Here is a 27,924-nt window from a genome sequence, read left to right on the forward strand (position 1 = left end):
AATGCTTTGAAGATGTTTTCAGCTGCCTTGTAACAATCATCAAGGTACCAGCTGTTATTTATGCTAATCTGCTGTTAACTCTTTCGTAACTTTGAGATGTAAGCTTTTACTATAACTGTAACAGATCCACTAGGCATAAAATTAGCGGTGAGAGAATCAAAATTGCTATCGTCAAAAAAAGTATACTTGGTCATGTTTGAGAAAAAATCGTGGAGCCAGCTGCGAAAGTAAACTTGAACTGCGTCAGATCTGGAGAATAACTACAAGGAGACGAGGTACCAATACATCAAAGAAGAAAACATGAATGTGTGAGAACTTGAAGCGTCCACAAATGCAATCCATAATTGGCGGAGCGCAGACAGATAGCTTATAGACACTAGGAAGCTGGCTACGACAAAGAATATCGCACGAAAGTGCCAGGTGCCTTTGTGTTGTGCAGCTTCACGGGCGTTGCTGTGGGCTTATTATGGACTCTTCAATGCAACAGTCATCTTTTAGTCCAGCTATTATTGTAGAGGAAGCTTTAGTGAGCCCCTATCCATCAAGGAAGCCGGGCCTACCGGTTCCTGCCCTCATTCTACAAAGGCTCATTCTCAAAGCTTTGAAAGAGGAAGCTTTTGCATGGTTCTTATTGCCAATATAAGCACATGAAATATGAAGTAACTGCCTTGACAAAATGCTCGCACGCTCTCCAAGTTTTGACGGAAGCTTATAACAAACACTGCACTGCTTTACAACCCCCAGATTCATTTTTCCCCTAAACAGCCGTGTCATATGCGAAATAGACGCTCCTAAACTCAGCTGTTGGTCGAGTCTGATAACGTGAACGTCATGCAAACCTACGCCTTGTGAAATACTCCTGTGTGCAGCAACGGTGACGACAACATGACGACGGCAACAACGAAGGAGGCCTAAAGAAAAAAAATGACAACCACGGCGACGGTGGCATGAGGATGACATTTTCTCATTGGTAGTTCATTACAGCGAAGAGCCGCCATTGCGAGAAGAAAGCTGAAAACAACTGCTTCGCTGTGGGGAAGTTAAGATGTGCATTATGGAAAACAACAGACGAACGGACTAAGCTTACTTTCGTACTTTAGAACTACTGCTGCAGCGAATGAGAAATTGGGTGCAGTTACTGGCTAAGCATGTAGTGCCGTAGGTGTTTTACCCGCAGTGGCTCGGTGCACACGCGGTGTAAGACGACAAGGCAGTAATGAATAGTCGCGTGTGTTTACTTGTACGTGCATGTGCCTTTGTTTAATTACCATACAAGAACAACATGGCATGTGCATTATTGACCTAGAGCAGTAAAATGGTACTTTGTGGTTGTGCCAGAACAATTTAGTCGTGATTGGTGGATTTTATGCCGTGAAGCTGCCTTATTGAATCTTTTTCAATTGACATTATGTAACAGGAGAGGCTGATGCCTCAGGGTGGCAGTAGCGACTCCTTATCGCTTCGCTAAGAGTGTTATCGCAAAATTTATCACGCGATGTGTCACAGATACATTACTAAATATAGTCAGGCAGCATAAGCACACACTTTTGTACACAAGCATACAAATCTACAGAAGCTGAACATGTAAACAGCAGCACATTAAACACGGGTTCTTTGAACTGCCCGAAAACACATGAAGAGGTCCACGGTTCTGCAAACGTGTAGCCAACACATATGCGCACATATACAAAATACTACATAACTACTTGACAACATAAAAAGGTTGTACTCGCATGGCACATATGACTTTCAGATGACACTAAGATTTATTGTATACCCAAGACAGTGGTATCATCGCCAATAAAAACAATATTGAAGCTGTCAGGCCAATTATTTTTTTTTCAGAGTGAATGGTCGTTCATCTAATAACATATAAGATCGGTTCTCAAATACGCATTGCTCTTTTCCGTCTGGGACACTGGTATATTATACAGTGAACATCTTTAGTGGGTCTTTTCTAAAAAAAAAATATATGGACACTCTATGCGACGAGGCCATAAGTTGAGACAGCAAGCGAAACAACAATATTGTTTGAAGAAAGACCCCATGACTAACAGATATGCTGACAAACAGTGCTTGGTTCTTAAAAATGCGTCTGTAGCCGTGTGGTTTAACTGCCACAGAGTTATAGAACGTAATACGTGAAAGCACCGAGCTGACTGATTTGCTAAGTTTTGCGGCAACGTCTGCAATGAGAATTCATTATACGCCTCCTTTTTCTGGTCATTGCTGGAGTGTTTCATTACAGCCACTTTATTCCGAATTACCACCGCGTTCATCATATAACATAAGAAAATAATACTTACCAATGGGAAGAAGAAAGCAGAGAAGGCCTATTAAAACATAGCATTTCATGTTGACAACCCTGTTAGATCTCCGGCTTCATTATGAAATGCCTGTCAGCACGCTTTCTCGGTTTTATAGCAGCCTGAAAGAAAATATGTCATTTGTTTTAGCATAGTTAAGACGTCAGGTGTGAGATTTAACGTACCATCTTGACCTTTAGAAATGTGAGGCATTGGTGAGAAGCGCACTGAAAAATTTCTCGTTTGCTTTCATATTTATTTCTTCTCATAGCTGACGAATAAGTATCAGCACAGCTGAAATTCCCACTGTAAACTTAAGAGGCGCTTTAATTTTGAGAAATCATAAGGACAGCAGACAGCGTTCACCACCAAAAATTATTAGCTAACCCTGGTTATTGACGAAAAAAACGCATGCATAAGCAGCGATGAAGATTTACTTTTTCAGCTATTGTGCTTAATCCTGCCAAAGGAAACTATGTGTTGATACAACAATAGCAGCTTATATTTTGTGTGCCCTGTAGCTGTTTTACGTTTCTGCAATTAGAAATAGGAAATCTTTTCGAAAATTGTCGGCTGGGGTTATGCGACACATGAGATGCACAAGTCAGGAACAATGTAACCATAGAGTACAAACAAGAAAAGAGGTACAGTCGAGATAGTCCCGCTGAGGGTTCATTGGCATGAGACATCTGCTTGAACGGAGGCATATGGTTTTTGTACGTTTTAACTATACAGAAGGGCTGGAAGTCATATCGACTCGGCGACTAGCGCGGCGCCGCGCAGCTAAGAGGCAATAAAACTATCCAATGTTCTCTTGCATGCTCGGCTTGAGAGTGTTCGGAAAAGAACATGTGTAGCACATTTTTCTAGTTTAAGAGTGCTAGTTATCTAAGATTTTATTTCAGAAAGCTTGTAAGTGATGGCTCAGTAATTAACACGACCTGTGAAATGCAGTTTGGGAGCAAATAGAGCAAGCTGATAAATGCACATTTATTTTGTAGGCATTGGAATGTGGCTGGAAGTACCAGTGCAGCGCACATTTTACGGGTACTGAGACTCTTGATCACAACAAAAATACTGCATTTTTCCTAATCATATCGGGTATGCTCCCGCACCTTGTGTAATTTAATACTACCGAGAAAGGTTGATTCGTGGTACATGGATACCTACCGGAGTAAGAAGTCCACATTAAATTTTTACTCGTGTCATGCAGTGTGATGTGTGCACGCTACGGTGCCATGGTGGAAGAAGAGAAAAAAGGACAATAAAGATTGCACGCGCGGAGGTGAATGCCGCGCTAAGTGAAAGACAACAACATCGAAGCACGTCTGGCCCGAGAACACGTGCGGCAAGCATGAAAACAAAAGGAAAGTGATCCAGTCGGGAAACTTCAAGGAGGTTCGAGGGACCAATCGCCGATTAACACCGAGCCTGGAGGATCCCCAATCTGGGAGAGACGAATGAACCAAAAGGGCAGAAAAGCAAGGCGCGCTGGCAGAAGAGGGGGAGAGGTCCAAGAAGCGACGCAAGGCTGAAGAGCGGTCACCGGACCGGGAGTTGGACAAGCTGTCGGATTCCAAACCCGAGCCTTCAGACCTTTACTCGACCAGGGCCTCCTGCCAATGCGTTCCTAGGCATCACTAGTCTACCCGAGCACGGACTGCTTCCCGAGGGCGGCGAACTTCTGCGCCTGCAGGTAGAGGGAGACAGTTGGGCTAGGAGCCCAAGTTTGCGTCCAGCTGCCTGGCCTGAACGCTGCTTCCATCGGCCGTGCCAGCAATGCTCCTGGGTCCTATCTCCTAGCCGGAGCTGCCACACTCTGGTCGCTTGCTCATCGATCAACCACATCATCCTTTTTGGCTAGGTCAATGTTACTTCCTTAGTTGCCTCATCTGCGTCTCCATCTGCCCCTAAATTGTGTAACGTCACTACTGTTATAGCTATTACTGCATTTTGTTTCTTGTGAATTTTTCATCGTCTGGTTATTTTGTGCTCCTTCTTTCTTTAGCTATATTAAAAGCTGTGCGCATTTGGCAACAAACGGCTTTGTGATCAATTGATTTCTCGGAGGCTTCGCGTCAGGGAAACATCTGCAAAAATTAAAGAAAAGAAGCCGCATCACATGCAGGTGAAGGGAAGAGCGAGTGTGGTTAAGCGCGATTCTTCTCTTCTAATCCAGCCGCAGCTGTACATGCGGGGGGGACTGAGTTCGCCCGCTAGCGCCCTACCTCAGATGTGATCTGTGGTGTGTGTGAAGGGCAGGCGAACGTGAGATAGCTAATGGCTTCATGTACTTTTTGTTCTCCCATGGCTTGCTCGCGCTGAAGCGAGAGGCAGCACGAAGGGCAATTCCCTCGCCTCTGCTGCCGCTCTTCATGACGACAGCGATCAAACGGCGAGTGCCTCCAGTCATCGAGTGAGGCGTGTTCATGGTTGCCTTTCCGCACGTGAAACTATACTAGGTAATTTAGTTAGTAAGCTAACGTTTATCGTCACAACTCCCACTGTATCAGGCTAGCGGTCGCTTCCTCCGCAGGATGGAGAAGATGTCAGAGTGCACGTTTTAGGTTTCATGTGAATAACTAAATAAATATTTTAAAAATTTCTCATGCTTCTTCTACGGTGACACGCGCAAATTATTTCGTGGAAGAAGTGAATAAGGTTAAAGACCAACCTTTTCTTTTTAATTTCAGTAGGTGGAGAAGGCGACTAGGCCATGGCTATGGCTGCAGCGAAATGGTTATATGAGGAGATGCGTTGCGTTACTCACACGCTCGACAAGAGAGATTGTATTCACGACCGTAAGTGTACACGCTGTTCAAACAGTAGCGCTCGCGGGCAAAGACGGCTCATGGTACAAAGAATCGGATATCAGGCGTTACGGTGCCAAAATTCATAGCGAGTCGAACCCACTACCTTTAGTGAGAGTCGAACACACTTGGTGGTATGGGTGAACCAGCCATATCGCTAAATTGGATTCCAGTTGAGATTGTGAAGGTCGAGAGTCGGACTCTCGACTTTAGTGTTAATTAAAGCAGACATAATTAAGGCAGTCGAATCCACCACACAGCATGCAGATATGATCAAACCGGCCTCTCCAAGTTAGATTTCAGTTGACATCGCAAAGGCCGACTAGAGTGGTGTTAATAAAGGCGAGGTGAATTAAGGCCTAGTTAATTAAAATAATGTTAATTAAGGCACTGGAACCCACTACTTTTGGTGGGAGCTCAACGCAATTACAGGCATGGGAGAACCCGCCATATTTTCAAATTGGATTTCACATGACACATTCAAGATCTAGAGTCGAAACCAAGAGAGTTGGTGTTACGGTGAAGTTAAATAAAACACTCAAACCCACGATTCAACATGCAGTTATAGGGTGAGCCGGCCATAACTTGAAGTTGGATTCCATCTGACATCGTGAAGATCGAGTGTCGAGCCCACTGCTTTTCATGGTTAATTGAGGTTAATTGAGGTTAATTGAGGCACAGTTGAGGTCGAGGTAATTAATAAACTGGAGCCCAGGACCTTTGATGAGAAAAACAAGCGAAAGGAAGTTTTGCATTCGAATGAAAATGTCAATATAATGAATGTCTCGTGAGCGCGCAGGCTTTCGCGTTCACCTTAACGTACGCTAAAATGATTCTGAATTTAAACTTACAGCGCAAACGCCTACGACGTACCGCAAAAAGAAGATACGACACACACTGGAGCTGACTAACGTCTTTATTTCTTTGTCGTCGATGCATATATAAACCCTAGCCACACAACCGCGCAGGCGCACAGCTTACATTACAGAGAACTGCCAAATTATCACATACGCAAACGTAGGAAGTCAAATTCAGATGGGTGCACGCACAAAGGTGTGTCACTGATGCAATTATCGCCTTGTTTTTTTTTTTTACGTGGGAGGCTTCGATGGCGAGACGGGCATGCTCATTCTTGCTTTTGCCAAGAATCGACTTCCCATCAAGTCGAGCCTCACAATTGTTGCAACAGTTTATATGCGCAACAAGGTGGGCTCTTCTATCTACATTTTTTTGTTTACTTTTTGCGCATGTTCCCCGAGTCGCCCATTGACGGAACGCCCTGTCTGGCCAACGTACGTCTTACCACGTGAGAGTGGAATGGCATAAACCACGCTGACAGCGCACGACACGTATGAAGCACGATGCCGAATTTGGCAACCTCCTCTGCTCTCTCCGTAGGTGCGGGCGCATAGCTTTGAAAGCTTCTTCAGCGCAGAAAACGTCAAAGGAACACCATGCCTGCAAGCAACTTTCTTGAGTTGATGGGGGACCTTATGTATTTAAGGGAGAACCGCAGGCCTTCGCGTTTGACGTTCAGCGGCAAGCCTTTTTGTGTTTTTTCTTCTCTGAATCAGAGCTTCAGCCACGGCAGTCAAAAGCGCCATAGGGAACCCAGGTGTCAGAAGTTGGCTGGCCTGATTATCAAAAGTTCCTAGCATCTTCTTCAGACACGAGCTCTTAAGAGCCGCTTCCATACAAGACGACGCAATGCCTCTTTTAACAATTTTGGAGTGCGCAGATTTAAGGGACAAAAGTTCGTGTTTCGCACGGGATTGATACGCCCAACACACATGGTGTTCACAGAATTGTAGCTTCAGTTCCAAGAACTACAATACATTGTTTTGTGGACTCTCGTGCGTAAACACAAGACCTTGTTCATGTTCCTTAAAATCATCTAAAACCTTCTTGGTCGTATCCTGATAGGAGGAGTCAAGCGATAAAACACCAAGAAATCATCAACATATCTAAAGACCTTTAAAAGTTTCCGATCAATAAAAACGTGGTGTAAAGAATGGCCCACACTAGAGAAAAAAAAACATAAACACGAACGGGAGCAGCACGTGACCGAATAGAAATAGCATTCCGTTGTATATACGGTTGGTCATTAAAAACAAAAAAGTAACTCGAAGGTAATATTCTAAAAGACTTAAGAAATTACCCACTGAAAGTCCGGCATCATTCTGGAATGAAATTGTACCACCATGCTCAATACATGCATGTACCGAAGACGAGTTCACGCTGTGGAACTGAATAAAAAGAATCTTCAACGTCAACCGAAAAACCATTACCTGCATCCTGATTCCTAAGCAAAAAGTGCACCGTGTCATCTGAGCTCTTTGTTCGGAAAGGGTCGTTCACTGTTAGTAACTTTAAATTATTGTGCAGGAATTGGCTTACATTCTTCTGCCAACAACCAGATTCGCTGATAATGGTCCTGAATGGTGAATCTGGCTTGTGGGTCTTAGCCTTAAAAAATACCGATAGACACGTGCCTCTACGGTTCTTTATGCTTTTATGCGAAGCATATTACTAGAGCTCAACCCAGCTCCTCAGGCGCGGCGGTGTCGCCTTCAAGGCTGACCACGTGACACCGTGACGTCACGACAGAGGAGAAACGGGGCTCCAACTCGCGCCGTCGCTCGCGGCGTCGCGGCGGTATATAAGCAGCTGCGCTTGTTTCTAGGTGGCTTTGGCTCAACTCTTGCAAGATGGGCTGGGTGGGAATCGAACCAGGGTCTCCGGAGTGTGAGACGGAGACGCTACCACTGAGCCACGAGTACGATGCTTCAAAGCGGTACAAAAGCGCCTCTAGTGAATGCGGTGTTGCCTTAGAAACTAGCTGTTTCTAAGGCTCAGGCGTGCGTCGCTTGCTCAGGCGCACATTTCGTTGCCGCGCAGAACGCTGCGTTGCTCGACGCTCACCGCGTCCAATGCGGGGCGCGTAGTCGCTGCGCCGTAGCCCATTGTCTTACATCCCTTGGCGGGTCGACGGGAACGCTGTCGCGTTCCACTCTTGAAAGCGAAGCAGAGTAACGCATGAGTTGTTTCTTCGTCTAGCGGAACCAAATATAGCCAAGCAACAGCAGTTCACCAGGCTAAACAGTGGTTCAACAACTAAAATAAAGGCTAGTATGCTTCGCATCCTGGGCTTAACCTTAGCTAAGCCACATCCATTTTTTTACAACCGACATCAGTTACAGTTTTTTACAAAATTCTATGTACTTTGTTTTTACTCTAACAGTACTTTTCTTATTAGGAACAAAGTTTTTTAGCACAGCCTGCAACACTTTCTCGTTAAAGATGCCCTTCTTGACGACACGAAACCCTCCTTCCTTATCTGCTTCCATAACGCAGAGGTGTGTGTTCCATAGCATTCATAATGACACCGGGCGGCGTAAAGATGATCAAGTAGCACAATGCTTACACACACTTTGACAGCTCCCCGAGTTTTTGCTAGACTATTCTAGTCAAAATGGTGTTTAACTGAGGATTGTAAAAGCAGAACTTGTGAAAGACAGGCACAGAAGGAACGAATAGACGTGGACGCAGCTGCTCTGTTAGCTGACTTTTATTGAAATTCTCGCGCATTTCTTTTTTTTTTTGCCGCCACATCACGTCTCTTTTATCGACCTGAGGCTTCTCTGAAGAAGGTGGCTTTTCTTGTCAAGACCACTGACAATGTGCTTACACATGGCACTCCTGTTTGACTTATGTGAAATGCCTCCAGAATCTGCTGAGTTATGCCCTTTTCACACGACACGTGTAATGTCATTCGCAGTGAATGAGATTACGGCTTAATGCCGTTTCTGTTGCTTCTACGCTGCCGTAGTGAATGACATTCGCAGATAATGGCATTGATCCATTGAATGAGTTTGCCGAACTTGTGTAATCTCGACGACAGGAACTTGGCAAAATTACAGGATCGGTAACTAAAAACAAAGTTTAACGTGAGTAGAGGTTGTCATAATGGCTGGGATTAACTTTTTAATAATTTTATCACGTACAGGACGATAGTTTAAGTAGTTTGTGCGGCTATATTCTTGTTCACAGTCTCTGACTGGGCGCTTGCGCCTCTTGCTCATCTGTTCTTTTGCGTTCATATGTGCTTTTATTTTTCATTTCTTCATATTGTTTTCAAAGTGGCGCCGCGCTAAAGCCTATCCACCAACCACGGAAGCCAACTCTGCAGCTTAGTCAGCGGAGAATGGGAAACGAAAAGCGCACTGGACCGACGATGAGACGGGCTGGCTGCTGAAAGTTTGGGAAGACCACCTCACCGAGTTGCGCAGAGCGAAGCGCAACCTGAAAGTATACATGTCGATTTCCTAGTGCCTTTGTGCGTAAGGTACCGATATACATCGCCATCAATTGCGAATGCCATTTTGTATGCCCCGTGTAGACGGGGAACGCAAGACCGCAATGACATTTGGTATCGATGTTATTTACTATGAATGACATTACACGTACCATCTGACAGACGTATTAGCCCATCGCCATTCTTTGTCAGGGCTTGTGCATCGTACAATTCTGGGGTGCTCGTGCGCACTTCGCCAAAATTTCCTTTCTTGTTCATTTCGCAACGTTTGCAATACACGGCTAGATTCCTGCCAGGGGTCAGTAAAAGTAATGAAGCATCTTCCTGTTTGCCCTTATTGTTTTCCACAGGACAAGGGAAGGAGTACACTACACCTTTGGGGCAGTCGCAGTATGTGGTCTGGCGCATGATCTGGCATTGTGATTTCTTCTTATTTTGGTTCATTCGAACGCGCATACTTTTTTGGCTAGTTTAGTGCTGAGCGTACTACATGGACGCCGTGTCTCACCAATCCTGGTGAGACTGTGAGTCAGTGAGGTCATGAAGACTTCAATTTAGGTATTAAAGCCTGGATGATGATGATGAAAAACTTTATTTATTCCTCTTTAAAGGGAAGGGGGCAATGGAATAGAGGGTGGGGGAGGAACTACTTGAAGTAGGCCTCTCAGCCCACTCCAGGATATCCTCCTGAAGATCGGGCCTGGAGCTGCGCAAAACAGCATCCCACTGTTCCCCACTACATATTAATTGCTTGAGGAAAGGGGAAACGGGGTGCTTAGGGCACCCCCACATGATTTGGTTTAAGTCTGCTTTGGGAGAGACACGGAATATACAATAGGGAGAAAGGTAAATGGCGGGATGAATGCGGTGGACGAGGTAAGGGGACGGAACGGTGCGAGTCTGCAGCTGTCGCCACAGAACTTCACACCTACGCGGGGATTAAGCATGGATGGTCCAACGGTTTCGTAGGGACACGAAACATCATCAAGACCGGAACGATCAGGAACTGACCCCGGGCACCTATACAAAGAATGCTACGCATTAAAAAGAGACTGGGGCAAGCCAGAGCGCTGGGGAATCGTTTGAGTTGTCTGTTGACAGACTGTGTATCAAAATCAGTATGAAACGTACGATGTCTAAAGTGGCGCCATTGTGCTGAGTAGCACATTGCTAACGAAAGATACACGTTTCCGGGTTCTTAAACATCCATTTTCATCGATCGCAACTGTGTCGCCAAAGCAATGATATAGCAAGCAAGACAGATGTAGTCTACAGAACCGGCGGAAATTATATTTTCTTTTATTGAATTAGGGATACAGAAATATATGCTTTAACTGAAAGACGGTTGCACCTGGGGGTCAATAACGGCGAAATTTCCACCGGCATGGACAGGTTGAACATATATCGGCAAAACGACTTTCATAAAAAGGGTTGTGGTATCTATCGTGCTAGGAGGTTATAAGGACACTTCGTGTTTTGCCGCAGACACGGCGTGGTCTAGTCAGACCACTTGTTGAAAGTTGTCAGAGCATTTGTGAGAAAACTTCAGCAGGTGCTTTGTTTCACTCCCTGAAATGTACCTGTCCTTTCTTAATCACTTACGTTAAAGCATTGCTACTGCCTTGCCGGAATTTCCAGACGCTACTGCTTATCTACTAAACGAATTAAATTTTCCAAAAATTGATTAGTCACGGTTGACATTGTCTCGAATCATCATTAACTTAACTGATAATGACAAGGAGGGCTCGTGCCCCTGACAGACGCTTGGGCACAATGCGCACCGTGATTAGCGCGCGCTTACCCATCAACGACGGCTTGAGACCAGCTCGAGGAATAATGGAAGACATCCACGTGTATTGTCAAGATTAATTTATTACGATAGCTTTCAACATGGCGAGCCGGACAGCTAGCTACAGTTAACATCAATGAGGGTTCCCTCAAAAAGAATAATACGCTAGGTAAAGAGGGCTTCCGGCTTACTAGCTGGCGTTCGGGTGGCTGCGGTGACTGCCATGGCAAAAAAAAAAAAAGCGTGATTGGCTAACTACGTGCCGGAAAACGGAAGCGGCTGCAGAAACCTCCGCACTCGCCGCTTCCTGGTGACAGAAAAAGCTCGAGCAATGTCGCATAGATCTCGCGTGACACGCCCGGTGACTATAACGCTTGCGTCTCCCATGCGGAACCCGCGTGAAGAACGTTTCCTTCTCAACCCAAAACTGCTTGGCGCGTCCGACCGACGTTATCGGGCGGGAGACCGCCTTGGGAAGTGGATTTTAGGAAAAAGGAAGTTATAACTTTTTTTCTAATATTTGCTCAACCCACCTGCGATACTAATGTTTTCAACTTGATATTTCGACGTAAGTTGCAACGATGCGATCGGTATTATTTCCGGTGGTTCAATGGCCACAAACTGCTGAAACTAACACTTCAGGTACATTTGCACTTGATAGAACATCAGAATAAGAATGCGTAGTAATGGCACGGATAAATATCATAACATCAACGAAATACTAAGAATTGCCATGAACACCAATCTAGACGCACGACAAAAAGCACGCGGGGTAATCTTCCCGAGATATACACTCGCACGTTGCGCCACCTCACCCAAAAATGGTCGCGTGCCCATGCTTATATCTCCCTGCTTTTCTTGTCCCTGCTCACTCCCACATTGTGATCAAGGGGCCCGTATAGGGCACGAAACGTCATGTTCTTTGCTTTTCTCTTATTCCTGGCGAGTGCGTCGTTTAGGCACTAGGAATTTTCTCAAATAAGTATTTTTTTCACCTTTTCTCGTCGTTCAATCGGTGAAGACGGGATCCTCTAAATGCAAATGCGGCGCTATCTTGTTATCGAATACGTGCCGTACGGTTCTACTGCTAAGAAAATGGAAACATGGTTAAAAAATTGGGAGGAAATGGAACTCGAAAGGCACGCCTTTACCATAACGCGAAACGTTGTTCTTGTGAGTCCTCACGGCTGGAGGGCAAGTATTTCCTAAACGATCACTTCCGTTTTACGCAGCGGTAATGAAAAATGCTTAGCCCGTTACTTACTTTCTATCCTGAACACTCGTCTGCGCATATTTTTGCAAACAATAATAGTAACAGTGACACTTCTCCGATGGACCATAATTAGCTGTCTTGTCGAGCTCAGGTCTTAGGCTCCCCTATCTGCGTTCAGCCCCTGCGACTCTCGGCATCCTCTGTGGAACCGAGCGAACGAGCACAGCGAAGGATGAAAGAGTGAACGCGGAGCGCAGAGCGGGATGAAAGACGGCGATAGCGATAAGAACGGGCGGAGGAAAGCGGAGGAGGAGGGTGCAACGAAACTCTGAAGCGGATAGGGAGTAGGAGGGTGTGTAGAAAGCGGGAGAAGAAAATCTTAGTGCAGCGCACGACCGCCCCTGCGGCGACAACCGCTACGAGATGGCACCAGAGTAGCGTCGTTGATGACACCATCGATAAGGCATGCGCAGAGTGCGTCCACCGATGCTGTATATGAAGACAAAGCGCTGCATGAGCAGACGTGTGTCTGCGGCACCTGCTGTGAATCGCGCCCACGTATCACCCATGTGCTGCCTCTGGCAAACTCCGAATTTGCGATGGATTCACGCCACAATTCGTTCCAACTGCAATCTGCAGCAGGAGACAGATTGTCCGCACCAGCCACGCTCCTCAAAGCTTTTCCTTCCGGATATATATCATGTGCCTATATAATCATAATAAAAAAAAAATATTGACACACGAAATGAAAACACGTATTGAAGTGCGCTCAAATTTTGCATTAGGGAGTACCGTAATCTTCGATGAGTTTTCTAAGACGAACAATGTTCATTGGTACTTCTTTTCCAATATTTTTGCTAGGCAAAGCCATTCCCTGTTGTAGTAGCCAGATCGTGAATATGAACATCCATTGATAGAAGAGATATCTCCACTGAAGTTGTTGCCTCCCTGATTCATAAACATAAGCTATCTTCGTCTAATGGCATCGACAACTGTAACACAAAGCTCTTAAAATACCGTGACGCACGAGACAGACTGTCCTTGAAAGCCAATATATCCGGAAATGAAAGCACGCGTAGTGCTGCGCTCGCATTTCTTATTTGGGAGAATCGTGGTCGTCAGTCAATTTTTTATCGCGTTAGCAATTATATGGCACTTCAAGCGCATTTATTCCGTCGGTGTCACCATGAGATTTCGTATAAGACCAACCACAATAAAATGGCCACCGCTCGCCCTATGGTATATGTGTGAGCGAAAGCGTGGCAGGGTGAGCCGGCGATCACGGCTCACTCTCGCACACTACAGGGAGAAAACGCGCCGTCTTCCGTCATGCGCAAGCTCCGGTAGGGAGGGGGAGGGATTCGTGGTCCTCCGGGTGACTCATGCGACCACGCGCGCCCGCAGAGGCCGCTGTATTTAAAAGCCACCTGCGACGGTGGCAAGGTCCGCCATGGGTATGGAGGGGGGGGGGGATGCGCTCTGCTTTGGAAGGCACGGTCAGCCGCGCGCGCCTGCCCGGGCGGTTGTGTCATCAGAGACGTGTACAGTGTCCGCCGCGCGCTGCGTTTTCGCTTGGTTCGCGCTGACGCAGGTGGCAGCATGAAAGACCGTTCGCTCGCTGCTGCTGCCGCGCTTACTTTTTCCATCGATTTGGCAGCTAGTTTCCGCGGTCATCGAGTGAGATGTGTTCGTGTCTGCTTGTGTGGGCGTGACACTATGCTTGTTAATTTAGTTACTAGGCCCTTGATCCCAACTTCACACGAAATATAATATTACTATCCTTACTTAGTATAGCTGTCCACTAACTGGCTATCGCAATCGATGGTTCGCCCTTCGGGCAAAACTACGACTTTTTTCCACTATGTCATCAAATTACGTCGGTAATTTACTTATTGACTCTTTTTCTATTAGTGACATCCCGTCTGCTTCCCCCTAGGGAGCTTCTTAGGTTGTTTACGTTCCCTACCAGCCGTGGTTGCTCAGTGGCTATGGTGTTGGGCTGCTGAGCACGAGGTCGCGGGATCGAATCCCGGCCACGGCGGCCGCATTTCGATGGGGGCGAAATGCGAAAACACCCGTGTGCTTAGATTTAGGTGCACGTTAAAGAACCCCAGGTGGTCAAAATTTCCGGAGTCCTCCACTACGGCGTGCCTCATAATCAGAAACTGGTTTTGGCACGTAAAACCCCAAATATTATATTATATACCCGTGAAGAGGGAGTTGCGCTTCGGAGGATCCGGGTAGGGGTAGCCCTCACTCCTGCTGTGGCTTAGAAGTGGCCGCACTTTCGCCGGTTATATTCTCGCCCAGGGTGTCCAGTCTGCAATTCACGCAATGCTGAAGCCGACATCAACCACATGCTTTGGGTTTGCTCTGCATTGAAACTGACGAGGCTCCGGCACCTCGCTGCAGCGGGACTTCCGTTGCATGATCCAACCGATTACACTGCTTGGACGCCGGGACTGCACTATCGATCCCTGTTGGACTTCATTAGATCCGCAAACCTTTTTTCATTCATTTATTCATCCTTATTCGCCCGCATGCCACACCCCTCTATGCCTTGAGGCATTTACGCTCGCATAAAATTAAACCAAAAGTTTGGCATCATGTCCCATTTAAATGAAGGACGCCTCAGTTCGTCGAGCGTGCATGTCGGCGGTGGCAAAATTTTGCGATTTAAGGTGGTTGTGAATGGGATTTATTAGCCCAACGCGAATGTTGTTTCTCGCGCCCACGTTTCGCAACACATTGGGGGCGTTTTTGCATGGCATGGCGCCTTCGACTAACTTGAGGCTGTTTTTTATTATTGCGAGAGAAATTAAATAAAATTCCACCGTCGGCGTTTCGGCAAGGTTCCGCATATAGCTACGTATATGTATGCTATATGCCATGTCATGCTTCATGTGTTGCTTGTATGCGCGCTGCATAAGTACACTAGTGTGCGGCTAAAGTTGCTCATATCCGGCCTTGCGTTCTTCACGAAATTATTTCTCAGAATGTTGAGAATGGCAGCCTAGAAGCAAATGACACGTAGTATAACAAACACAGCGCATGCCTGTTACCTTACATGTTCACAGACCGTTAAATAATAAATGTACAGATCAATATCAGTGCCCATGGAATCTTGAAAGTGATATATTTTGACTCACGCGGCTCTTTACGGGCAGCGTGCTGGCACCGTGGCCATGTCTTTATAGAACTCACACGGACAGCTAATGCTTTGGAGGGTGACAGAATGTTTGACAGAATAGCATATGTTGCGACCACGTAAATCATGCCTGCTTATAGTTGGAACGCCATGCGAGATGTTCAGGCGTAGCGCTAAATCTTGCTATCATATTCAGTGCTTCTCCCTTCGGGCGAAACTACGAATATGTTGTAATAACACTTAATGCCCAGCATAGTGAATTTAGTAAAGGGTACATCATCACAATGCGCAAAAAATATGTTACTGAGTTCAATGTGCGCCACCTCACGCTAGAATCGTTATTCGCATTTTTCACCATGAACAAGCCTGCTCAGGTTCAAACAAATTTAATATTCTCTATCGTAACGTAAGAGACTTGCACAGAAATCATGATTCAATATTATGCTTACTGGCGCCGCTTCAATGTCGCTTTAATATTACAGCCCTATAAGCGACCTGGTTAAGAGGAATCAGATTTGTGATTATACCTAATCACAACTTTCCGTCCCCCAAGAATGGCTAAATTCAGAGACGATAGTGCGGCACTATACTTGTCATCGAAACTACAATATAAAGACGTGAGAAACCCGATGTCACGGCGACAAGAACTGGTTACTACAAGATGCTTTTTCTTGAAAATGAGCTTGTTATTTGTATGATATACAAGCCGCCCTACTCAAAAGTTTAGCCATTCATGGGTAAACTTGAAAGTACCATAGCAAATTTCACTAACACGTGTAACAAGTGATTTTGTTGATCTTTAATGTTAACGTTGCCGGTGATAACAGTATTGAATATCACAAATAAATATAATGCTACGGCTTTTAGAACCCTATTATAAACCCTGCAGCAGTCGCGGCAACCACGCGTTCTATAACTGACTATGTACTTTATAGCTGTGATACCAATAATGTGATTGCAGAAAGCATAACAGACCTATTTGCGACCAATATGCACGTACCCTTCGATAACTCTAACAATCGGCATTCAAATAACTAGCTTGGCAGAAAGCTAGGACTGCCTGTAAACTATTATTCCTCTAGAAGAAGCAACTTTGCTGAGATCAATCATGTCGACATCAACCAAGCATATGAAAAGTTCTCAAATTTTTTTACGGTCCAACTGTGCAAGCTTACGTGCAAGCTGACAAAATGCAAGCACACGTCAACCCAAGTACTTAGCGATGCATTACAGACGTATTACTATTACAGATTTAAACAAAACGAACATTAGCTCAACCAAGTGAAACCAAACTAACAGTGATTTTTACCGTGCTTGATATACGAAAGCCCGCAGCCGGTCTTCTTTGAAAATGCCTAACGTAAGAAGGAAAATTGCAGTGCATTAAAACTCAAAGGGAATTTATATTCGACCAAAAAACAAAACAATACGAGGTGCCCCCCAATAGCGATGCATTACACTCTAAGAAATGTTTCCGCCCTTTGACTCGTAGCTTGCTACACAATAATAAATTTGATCTGTCTGGTCCGCATTTCCTTTTTTTTTAAATCTGCGAGCCCGGTACTTCTCAGTAACGAACGGCATGCGCGTTATCAGCATGGCATAGCATTGCCGACAGGAAAGTACCGGGCGTGGCATTTGGAAGAAAGGAAACGCAAGCAAGGCAGATTACGATTATTGTTGTGTGGCCGATATACACCGCAAAGGGTGTAAATTTTTTTAGAGTGCAGGCGCTATTGACGCAGTCCTAGACAAATGTTTAAGAAATGACTTTGATAATACAGGCAACTCTTCACCATGCAACCCTTAACCAGTTTTTCTAAGTTTTACCCCCTTCTCACCTTAACACATTTGTTTTCTCCGAAGTAGCAGCGGAAATTGTAGATATGTAGAGCTTGCGTGATCAAGTAAGCCCATGGGTCACGATGGTGTACCTTTAAGACTACTCGAACACAATATCTGCATGTTAAGTCTCGTGTGAAAACATACCTTTACAAAGAAACTTTACTTTTGGGTACATATCATGGCCAGGTGCAAATCGGAAGGGCGGTAGCAGTACAAAAAGCTAATAGCCCAAATTATTTGGCGACCTATGATGCAATCACTATTTTATCATGTATTATTACGTTCATCGAAAAAGTAATTGCAAAGCACATCACTACCTACTTAAAAAAATGACGCGTACTACGTCTAATTATTACATCTAATTTCTTCCAGATTTTTTAAGGGAAAAGCTTTAATCATTGTTTCAATTTTGCGTTGTGAGTTACAGAAAATATCACGTGACCCAAGAAAAGCCACAAGCGAACCAGAGCATGTCCAGCCGTGTATGAGAGATGATTATTGATTAGAAAATTTATTTCATGATTTATCAGTCATCGGAATAGCATTAGTTAGGATGAATTAAGGTGTATCAAGGAGGATTAAAGTAGATTTGGGGCAATTAAGGCAGAATTACGTGGATTAGGGGTGTATAAGGTAGCTTAGGAAGGAATAAGGATGATTCAGGTGAATTAGATTGACATTGCAAGGCTCATGCTTTTGCGCCTCTTACGCGATCGCTAAGGACAAGGTATTTTTATAGGAAAGCTTTAGATCTCAATGCTTGAATGTCGAATTGTGAGGTAAAGAAAATATCGCGTGACCCAACGAAGGCCGCAAGCGAACCAAAGCATGTCCAGCCGTGTAACGGTGATGACTAACGATTAGCAAAGTTAACTAATGATTAATTAGTGATTACATTATGGTACATTATAGTGCACTAATGTGGATTAAGGAGAGTTATGCTGAAATCAAGTTGGATCAAGGAGGAGAGAATGGATGAAGTATGATTAGGGTGAATTAAAGTATCTTACAGCACGCTTTACAAGATTTTCGCCTTCGCGTCTCTTAGGCAATAGCTAAGGACGCCTGGGGATTTTAAGGCTGAAGCCGTAGATTTTTAAGTTTCAAGATCGCGTTCTGACATACAGAAAAATGGAGCGTGCCGGGAAATGGAAACAGCAGCCCCGGAGGAGTATTTCTTAAAAGAGCGACGGAGGGGGAGGCTAATGTCAGCGGTGGTGTTTGAAGAACATTGTGGATAGGGTGTTTCGCTATCCTCCTCGCCCGCCACTCGGTACAGAGTGGAAGCAACCGTGGCGTTTGCTACAACGTTGGGCACGCGAATGAGGGACGCCACAGCAGACGCCTTTGACGGACGCAATAGGGACGCGTTGCTGGCACTCGTGTGTCCGCCATTCGAGGGCACAACTCCGTAGCGTCTACTAGTGCGTTGGGCACACGAATGGCAGAGGCCGTTGCAGAAGCCTTTGGCAGCCGCCGTTGGGACATGTTGCCAGCTCTCAAGTGTATCCGCCATTCACGTGCCCAACACCGTAGTAGACACCGTGGTTGTCTCTACCCTGTGCAGAGCGGCGTGCGAGAGGTACATCGAGGCATAGAGTTTCCTACAATAATTACTAGAGGGAACTTTGGCGCTGGAGTAGTTGTACCACCATGGAAATGATGGGAAGTACATGGGTTTGTCTGATATTCGTGCTTGTTGATTCAGACGTTCATGTGGATTTGTATATTACGCTATATAAATCTTACTGTCCTAAATTTCAGCGCAATCTATGCTCTTAGAAGTACAGAAGACACCGGGAACACTCACAATTGCTAATAATTGCAAAGATTGAGCGTGTCCAGGTGGCCAAATCGAAACGCGCCAAGCGTTTCGATTTGGCCCTTATGGATTTTTGGCATGCCCGCCAAAAATCCATAAGTGCGTTTCATTCGCTTGTCGATGCATGCGCCTGTGGCTCAATGGTTTCAATATCAGGCTTCTGTGCCAGAGTTCCTGTGTTCGAATCCTGCCGTCGGACAACTTTAGTGATGTTTATTTATTTATTACGCAATACACTGTTGAAATTGACGAGTTTACAAAGTCACAAAGCCGTTTGAAGCCAAAAAAAAAACGAAGTTTAGGCAAATCCGTGTACCCTCCCATAATTCCCATGCCTGTACAAGCGCTCCCATTGCAGCTTCTGCAGACACTAGCGCCAGAGTTCCCTCTAAGAATTGCTGTAGGGAACTCTTTGCGTCGAGGCAGTCTAGTTCTGGAAATGGCCGCATCACGCTCGCAGAGCATTCTCGCACCTTGAATACATCTCCGCGTGTGCTGAAAGCTTCATTTCGATATCTCTAGATCAACATGCGGCCCTAATGCGACGCCGTAGTTCTGGGAATGAAGAATTGGTGCAAAGAGTGGTCGTTGCCGCACCTCCAAGATGTGCCGCTTTGAGAGGTGATTGTACCTACGGGGCCATTGAGGAGGCTCTTGGCGATGGCGAGCTAGCGGAAGAAGCTTCGGACTAGGGGGGCTGATCACATTGGGACAGGTGCGGCAGCAGTCGAGATGATAGAAGGGCGGCACAACAGAGCTACAGCCAAGTACACCGAACATATTGTAGTCAGTCTGATTGGTGACCGCGTTTGGTTGGAGGAGCACACGAAGAAAAATGAAACCTAACTGGTGCGCTCTACTATGTCCGCAGTTTTCGGATAAAAATCGGACTCGTTCTCTGTGTGCCGCACATGAGGGGATTCGCATGCTAGGTGGAAAATTTCTTACCTCCTATTCTGTAATGGTTGTGTGTATACTTACCTATCGAGCAACTGCCTTGATTAAACTTCGTTCGTGAACGACTGACCTCGCCATGAATTCCATTCATGCAGATCAGGCGGTTGATCTACTTCGTGCTTGGCCTGATTGTGGACCTGTATAGTCGGTACCACTGACTGCGATCGGAAAGTGAATGAGTATGTGGCGTGTACGACGACCGGGAAAGCTGTCGTTGCTCTGGGAGGGGTAGCAGTACACTCTGCCTTGAAACTGACGATCTCAGTCAAAGAGTCTGACAGAGGACTGAGCAACAGCAACTTGAGCAGCTGCCGGATTGCATTTTAGCGCATCTGCTATGTGAGCGTTGATGCGGTCAGCATGTCTGCTGGCATAATTCTGCTTGTTAATTAGCGCCTCCGAAACATCTCAATGAGACTTGAGGAGCGATTTGGAGGATAGGATATGGCTCTTTCTGAAGATTTTAGGGAACTTCATCCGGTGGAAGCCACTGACGTGTATAAAAGATTTAGGTTAATGACAAGTGCGTTTTCGATGCACATTACACCATGGCATGCTCTGTCGTTCTATTCACTTAGTGAAGTGGTCAGGCAGCGTGATCTGGCATTCTCAACGGTATTGCCGAAGATTGAAGTTCTAGGAGCGTAGGATTCAGAAAAAATTGAACTATAGGAAAAATTTATGACTGGGTGGAAACGACCGAGCGAGTGTTTCCTGATGGATTGCGTTTGTGCAACTCGAACAAGAATGCTGATTAATATAATAAGAGAGTGGCCGAAAGATAACCCTCGCATCCGTCATTCACGGGGCGCGGCACACCATAATGAGGCATTGGAACGATGAGCAAACGCGAAAGACCTGACAGAAGGCGACACCGGCTCCTTGCTAAATAATTGTATGCTGCGTCTCGGAAAGTCATATGTAGTCATTCAGACAATATATGTGGCGGACAGTGTGGTGAATATCAGCGTGATGAAGTGGCGGCACATCAAATACAATGTCAACGGAGAGGTCATCAAGCTGCGGATGTAGTTTTACCGAGCACCAGGCTAGATTACGCGCGCAAAGGGGCGCTCAGTGTGAGTGGGCGATCCTACGATAGGTCCAAAGTGGTTTCCGTTTGAACCAAGCAGTCTCCTGCCTATTGAAAGGAAAGAATGCCTCCCATATGCACTTGAGGCGGACTCAATTCCCCCTTGTAAAGGCCAGCGCCATCACAACCAACAAATCGCAAGGAGGAATGTGCAATTGTGCAGTGGTTGACTATGCGAAAAATCACCTGCAGAAGTTGGTCTACGCGGCGATGAGCCGAGTTACCACCATCCAAGGATTGTACCTTACAGACAAGTCCATGGAGTTTGAGTTTCATCACTGGAAAGAAAACACCGAGAGGTGCCTTGCATATCAATAGATATGTTTGGAGCTACACCGCCTGTAAATGATCACGGGAAAGGTCGCTGAAACTGCAGGAGGTAGTGGCTTTGCATTGCTTTGCGTGAATGTGCGCTCACTTGCCATACATCGCTCGGACGTTGCTCATGACCTCGGCCGGAGACGCGCTCCACTAGTCCGTCCGATGGAAACTGGGATGGAGGCCAATGACGCGACAAAAATTACTGGGTATCTCTTTGTGTGTGCGCCTAGGAGAGAAGCTAATGCGATTGCTGGATTTGCAATCTGTGTGAGAAATGAAATCGAAGCCAAATCGCGTGAACTTCCTGGCAGGTTTTATGTCAGTGAAATGTATTCCATTTAACCACCTTCAGTGCTTAAAAGATCCCCTGCGGCTGCATCGCTCCTAACACCGGCGAAGCACGGGCGAGTCAGTTTCTCATTCATAAAGTACCTACTCTGATGAGACACCACCCGATCAACCTAATTCAATACATCAACACGAACTCGCATTTCTTAGAGAAGATTGGTCAGTCTGTGGGATTGTATCTGGCAGCTCCGCAGACAACAGCAACTAATGATAGAGGCACGTGTGTCAACTTGGCATTTGAGAACCGACAATCTGTAAACGCGATACACTATGCCTAATGCTACTTTACCGATCGTGAGGTAACGCTTGTGAGTTTGGATGCCGAGTGCCCGCTTAGAGTTCTTAAGAATGGCGGGAGGACTTGCGCTGCTTATCAAGTGGGCAATGATATGTTGTGGACGCAGATGAAGATATGTGCTTTGGTGAATGAAGCGAGTATTGGGGCACTGATTTCTGATAGAGTGTCGATAAAAGGTGAAATTGAACACTAAAGTTGGAGTGGTTTCACAGCTTACATATACGTTTTTACGTACGTGATCATAGTACAGTATCAGTTCCATACTACTGTCGCTGAAGGTTATATAAACGATTGTTAGAGCTTTTACAAACGTCAGTAATACATTTTATAAATGTCAGCAGGGTGTATACGAACCTAAATGGGAGCTTCTTGGGCAGCCTAAGGCAAGGCTGGGTGCAATAGCGACAAAAAGGCTGACTTAAAGACCAGCAGAAAATTTGACAGCAGATCAGTAGGAGGTCAAAGTAGGGTTCCTCCTTTATATTCTTCGAAGGTTCTATACATCCCCCGTAATTTCTTTAGTAGCTTTTTTTTTTGGTTTAGAGGCACATAAAGTGCAGTAGATTTTTTCTGTAGCGTAAGAAATGTGTGTTAGTTTCAAGGCATGATTAACTATTCTGCAGCTCACTTCAAGAGATGTCTTCGGCTTCCCTTTATCACTTTTTTGCAAATATTCAAGCTGCATCATACATCTATACAATAAAATGAGAAAATCTTATCACGGGTGAGAATAGTATTGCACCGAGTACCGACCCTTGCGGAACTCCGGTTCTCTTCTTTTGCCTCTTACTACCACGTACTCTTTATCATTTGTTAAGGATAATGCGAGAAATGAATAGTTCTTGTCCTTACACCCATTTTATTCGGATTTTCGTAATATTATACCCTGATCTGCCGAGTCGAATTTTTTCCCCATATTAGAACACCCCAAATTTGAAGTAGTTCTTGTTAAGTTCTCGTCTGATAATTTCCGTTAGCGACCTTATGGCAGTGTTAATAGAATAGCCAGTTAAAAGCCCTGTGGCGTTATTTGTGCCAGATTTTTCAAGCTAGACTGTGACCGCTTTGCAATTGCTTTTTTGAAGAGCGTATAGTTGCGTGATACAATTGCTTTTGGAAGTTATTGTTTTATATGAAAAATTATTATCGGAGAAAAGTTATTGCTATCCTAGCTTCAAGTAGCTAACCGGCGGCCTTTTATGTCATTCTGAAGAAAACTGGCACCACGGGTTTTTCACCGGTTATCACCCTCATAACCCACATTTAACACAACAGGTCAAACCATCAATTTATGTGCACGCCCGATATTGTCAAAACAATATCTTCGAAAGCCTGAACTTAGGTTCCCGTCGCACCAAACGACCTTGATAATCAGCTATTCAGATGCTATTTCACTTGGCTTAGCTTATGCACGTTACACTTATGCGATCGAACGCAGCAGGCGCCATTAGGCGCTTTACTAAGGTTCGCCGCTAGCTGTTTGTCTGCACTGTCGTTGGCGTCCTGATCGCCAGCTCTTCTCCTTCCAATCAAAAACAGTAATGGTTAGTTTTGAAGTGCATAGTCGAACCTGTACTCGTTAGCATCCCTAGCGAGTTTCAATTTAACATCCGCTCATTGGAACCAGAGGATGGCTGTGCGGCGCATCAATGTGGCACACCATGCGTTGCATATGGTAGGACCTATTTCATTCACCGGTACTAAATCTTACCTCAAGTGATCACATATTTAGATCTTATTTTAAAAGGTTGAAATGTTGGCAACCTTTACTGATGGCTTTTCATTTTTGATAACGTAAAGGATATACACAAATAGAAACACAAAATTAATAAAGGCATACAAAATCACAAACACACAACCACACGCTCATAGAATGGCGAGCGTAGGCCACCTGCTCGTTTGAGAAGACGATCAATATATCGGGCGCGACAAGATGCTTTCATGAAATGTGCAAGCAAGGCGTTAGGGAAAAAAATACAATCACTTCATGTGAATAAGAGAGTATTTAGAATAAGCACCAATCTTCTTTCTTTACCTTCTTTGTGATAGCTAAAACATCCAACACACAATATGTAATAGGTTACTATGCTATAAAGGCTCCAAACAGTGATAAGGTGCCTCAGAGAGGCTCGTCTTAGCCCTGTTTATAACCTTTATACCATAGTGTGCTATTCCATCTGTCAGCCCCTTCCTTGATTTTGGATTATGTAATAGGTGTAGTACATAATGGGGGGTGCATATGACAAAGAAAAACTATTGAAAGAGACTGAAGGTTTTTAAAAGAAGAAGGAATGTTTATTTCGGCATAGTTTGATACAATATGGTTGTGAGTATCATAGCGATCTTTAGCGTATGTGGCTAGTTCTAGATCCATACCACCAACGTCAGCACAAACTACAAGCCAAAAGAAAAATCTAAAAAAGATAATCTTTTATAGAAGATTTAGAGGGATGTTTTAATGATGAAACAACATTTTAGAGGTTTCCACTAAAACTAGATATTTTATTCGAAATTTTTTCACCATCACAAGACAAGGAACGTTGACTGTATTCATAGTAAGGATACAGTAAGTAGAAATTATGCTCGGAAAGTCTGGTATTCCTTGTAGCCAAGAGAAATATTAATGATTGCTCTCGTTTTTTTCCCGGTTAGAATTCCCTGGATCAGCATAGCTGTGTTATAGACCCGCGCGTGGATTAGTGGGATATCTTAACTGCAGGAAAAGCTGCGCAAAGGGCGCATCCTTTGTGGCCATTGGTATTATACGCACTGCACGTTTTTTAAAACTTTGATCCAAAGATCAATGTACAAGGAGTAGGTGAAAGCGGATGATTCTATACAATATGTTAAATGGCAATAAAATTACGGGGAATCATTAAACGCTGATGAGAATGTGAAGGCGGGTATCTAGTTGGACCCTCTCTTGATCTGCTGTGGAACTTTCTGTTTAACATTTTGCTGATCTTCTGTTGAACATTGTGTCGAAATTTCTGCTGATATGTTGTTGACCTTTGTGATGAACGGTCTGCTAATCCGCTGTTGAACTTTCTGACGAACACTCTGCTGATCTTCTGTCGAACTTTCTGCCGGTCCTTCACCCAGACTTTATTTATTTATTTATTTATTTATTTATTTATCATACCCTCAGGGCCATTACGGCATTATAGAGGGGAGTGGTTACAAGCAAAACGGGTAAATTCAACAAACAGGAGTTACTAGAGCAGAAAATTATGTATATAAATATGTATAAACAAAACAATTTAACAAATGGCACCTAGATATACAATGTTAGCTAAGTCGTTTGTGAGTACAGGTTGAACAATATGAAAAAAGGTTCCTAGTTATACAGTGCTAGCTATGGCATTCTTGAATAATAGGTGATCTGCGATAGTGGCTATCGAGGCGGGGAGGTGATTCCACTCATTGGAAGTGCGTGGTACAAATGACTGAAAAAAAGCGTTGGATCTGCAAAATGAAATGCCGACCTTATGAATGTGGTCTAGTCTGGGCGATACATACGGAGACGGAGAAATAAGTTTGTTGCGTAGCAGCGGGTGATGAAATAATTTATGAAAAAGGCACAAACGGAACAATTTTCGACGTGATGACAAGGACGGTAGGTTAAGGCTAGATTTCATGGCACTGATACTCGCGGTTCTATTATAGTTAGAAAGAATGAAACGAGTTGAGTTATTCTGAACCATTTCCAGTGAGTGCATTAGGTTTACTTGACCTGGATCCCAGATTGAAGCCGCATACTCAAGTTTAGGTCGTATTAGAGTTTTATAGAGGATTAATTTTAAGGAAGAAGGTGCTTTGGAAAAGTTGCGTCGTAAGTAACCTAGCATTCTGTTAGCGTTACTTATTATATGGGTGGTGTGGGTATTCCAAGTAAGATCAGAGGTGATGTGAAGGCCAAGGTACTTGTAAGTTGTTACCAATTCTAATGGAGCGTTATTAAGGGAGTACACAGGTGGTTCACTGGTAGTTCGAGATACACGCATGAATTTACACTTGTTGACATTTAATTCCATTAACCATGAATTGCACCATGCAGAAACGGCGTTAAGGTCAGCTTGAAGCCTGGTAACATCCTCGTCGCGAGTTATTTCGGTGTAAATTACGCAGTCGTCAATTTGAGATGAAACACAGGAAGGTAAGTCGTTAATATATATGAGAAATAGGAGGGGTCCAAGCACGGAGCCTTGTGGTACACCTGAATAAACAGGACTCAGATTAGATGTTACTTCGTTAGCTGAAACGAACTGTGAACGGTTAGTGAGGAAAACCTCCAGCCAGTACAGAATTTTAGGGTCAAGGTTTAGTTGCTGCAGTTTGTAGATTAATAAGCTGTGGCACACTTTATCGAACGCTTTTGCGAAGTCCAAAAAAATTAGATCTGCAACTGAAGAGTGGTCAAGCAATAGGTTTAGTTTATGCGTGAATGATACTAGTTGGGTGTCACATGAATATGTTTTGCGGAAGCCGTGTTGAAACTCAGAAAAAAAGGAGTTTTCTTCTAAGAAGTTGGCAATATGAGAAGACAGAACATGCTCGATAATTTTGCATGGTATACTGGTTAAGGAAATAGGCCGATAGTTCAGTGGGGAATGTTTAGTACCCGATTTGTAGAGTGGAATCACCTTCCCCACCTTCCAATCAGCAGGCAGTGAACCTTTGTCAAGTGATTGCTGGAAAATCTTTGCAAGAATAATGGAACAATATGTGCTAGTGTTTTTTAGAAACTTAGCATTAATTAAGTCACAGCCAGGAGCGGATGAGAGTTTCAATGAGGCGATTATTTTTTCTATGCCAACGGGTTCGATTATTAAAGGGTGCATTGCGGCGTAGTCGTAAGATAGTGTAGTTGGGCGTGTTACATGAGCGTGTTTAGAAAAGTTACGCGCAAAAACGTCATTTAATACAGATGCGCAATCGGCAGGGGGAATTGCGGTATCGGTGCTATCAACAAGGGTTATGGCGTCGTCATGTTTTGGGTTAATAGTGCGCCAGAACTTTTTGTATCAGTAGTTAGCATGGATGGCAATGTGTTATTTAAAAAGTTATCTTTAGCTTGTTTAAGCGCTGTTATGTAGTTATATGTAGCGCGTTTGTAAGCTGTCCATTTTTGAGCGTTTCCAGATGTTTTAGCTAGTCTGTACGAACGTTTCTTTTTGTTTGAAAGGCGCTTAATGTGGGTGTTGTACCAGGGAGCGTTATCGTTACAGGAAAGAGTGTAGGTACGGATAAATTTTCCTGTTAATTCACGAATTTTAGTAACAAACATATTCCAGTTCAATTGAACACTGCGGTTATCGAAATCAGTCAGGAAAGTATCAAGGAATATACAGAGCTCGTGGTTAATTGATTCAAAGTCAGCTTTCTTATAGTCGTGAATTGTCTTGATCTTTTTTTCCGATTTCGGACGTGAAATGTTGATGTTGAACTGGATAAGGGAGTGATCGCTTAAGGATGGTAAGTAAGTGATGTTCGAAATAAAATCGGGTCGTGTTGTTAACAAAAGGTCAAGGGTGTTAGCGACTTGTGGTGCGATTCTGGTGGACTGGGTTATCAGTTGATTGAAAGATAACAGTGCGCACAAGTCGAGAAAATCTTTTGCTAACGCGGAGAACGGGTGTATCACGATAGGTTCACTATG

At 44.5% G+C, this 27,924-nt stretch overlaps 1 protein-coding gene across 4 annotated transcripts in view; it reads right to left on the bottom strand.

The window, feature by feature from the left end:
* Window positions 1-27,924, bottom strand: part of LOC142579799 (uncharacterized) — a 210,873-nt gene that overhangs the window by 65,026 nt on the left and 117,923 nt on the right. For 3 of the 4 annotated variants that reach the window (XR_012827449.1, XR_012827450.1, XR_012827452.1), the window contains 2 exons: window positions 14,640-14,753; window positions 2,307-2,428 (listed from right to left, as the gene is read on the bottom strand). The gene's annotated coding sequence lies outside the window, so the exon portion shown is untranslated. Of the gene's footprint in view, window positions 1-2,306; window positions 2,429-14,639; window positions 14,754-20,779; window positions 20,795-27,924 lie in introns of those variants that run through there. The other variant, XR_012827451.1, reaches the window with a different exon arrangement.

This window comes from Dermacentor variabilis, chromosome 4, assembly GCF_050947875.1.
Source record: "Dermacentor variabilis isolate Ectoservices chromosome 4, ASM5094787v1, whole genome shotgun sequence".
Taxonomy (NCBI): Eukaryota; Metazoa; Arthropoda; class Arachnida; order Ixodida; family Ixodidae; genus Dermacentor; species Dermacentor variabilis.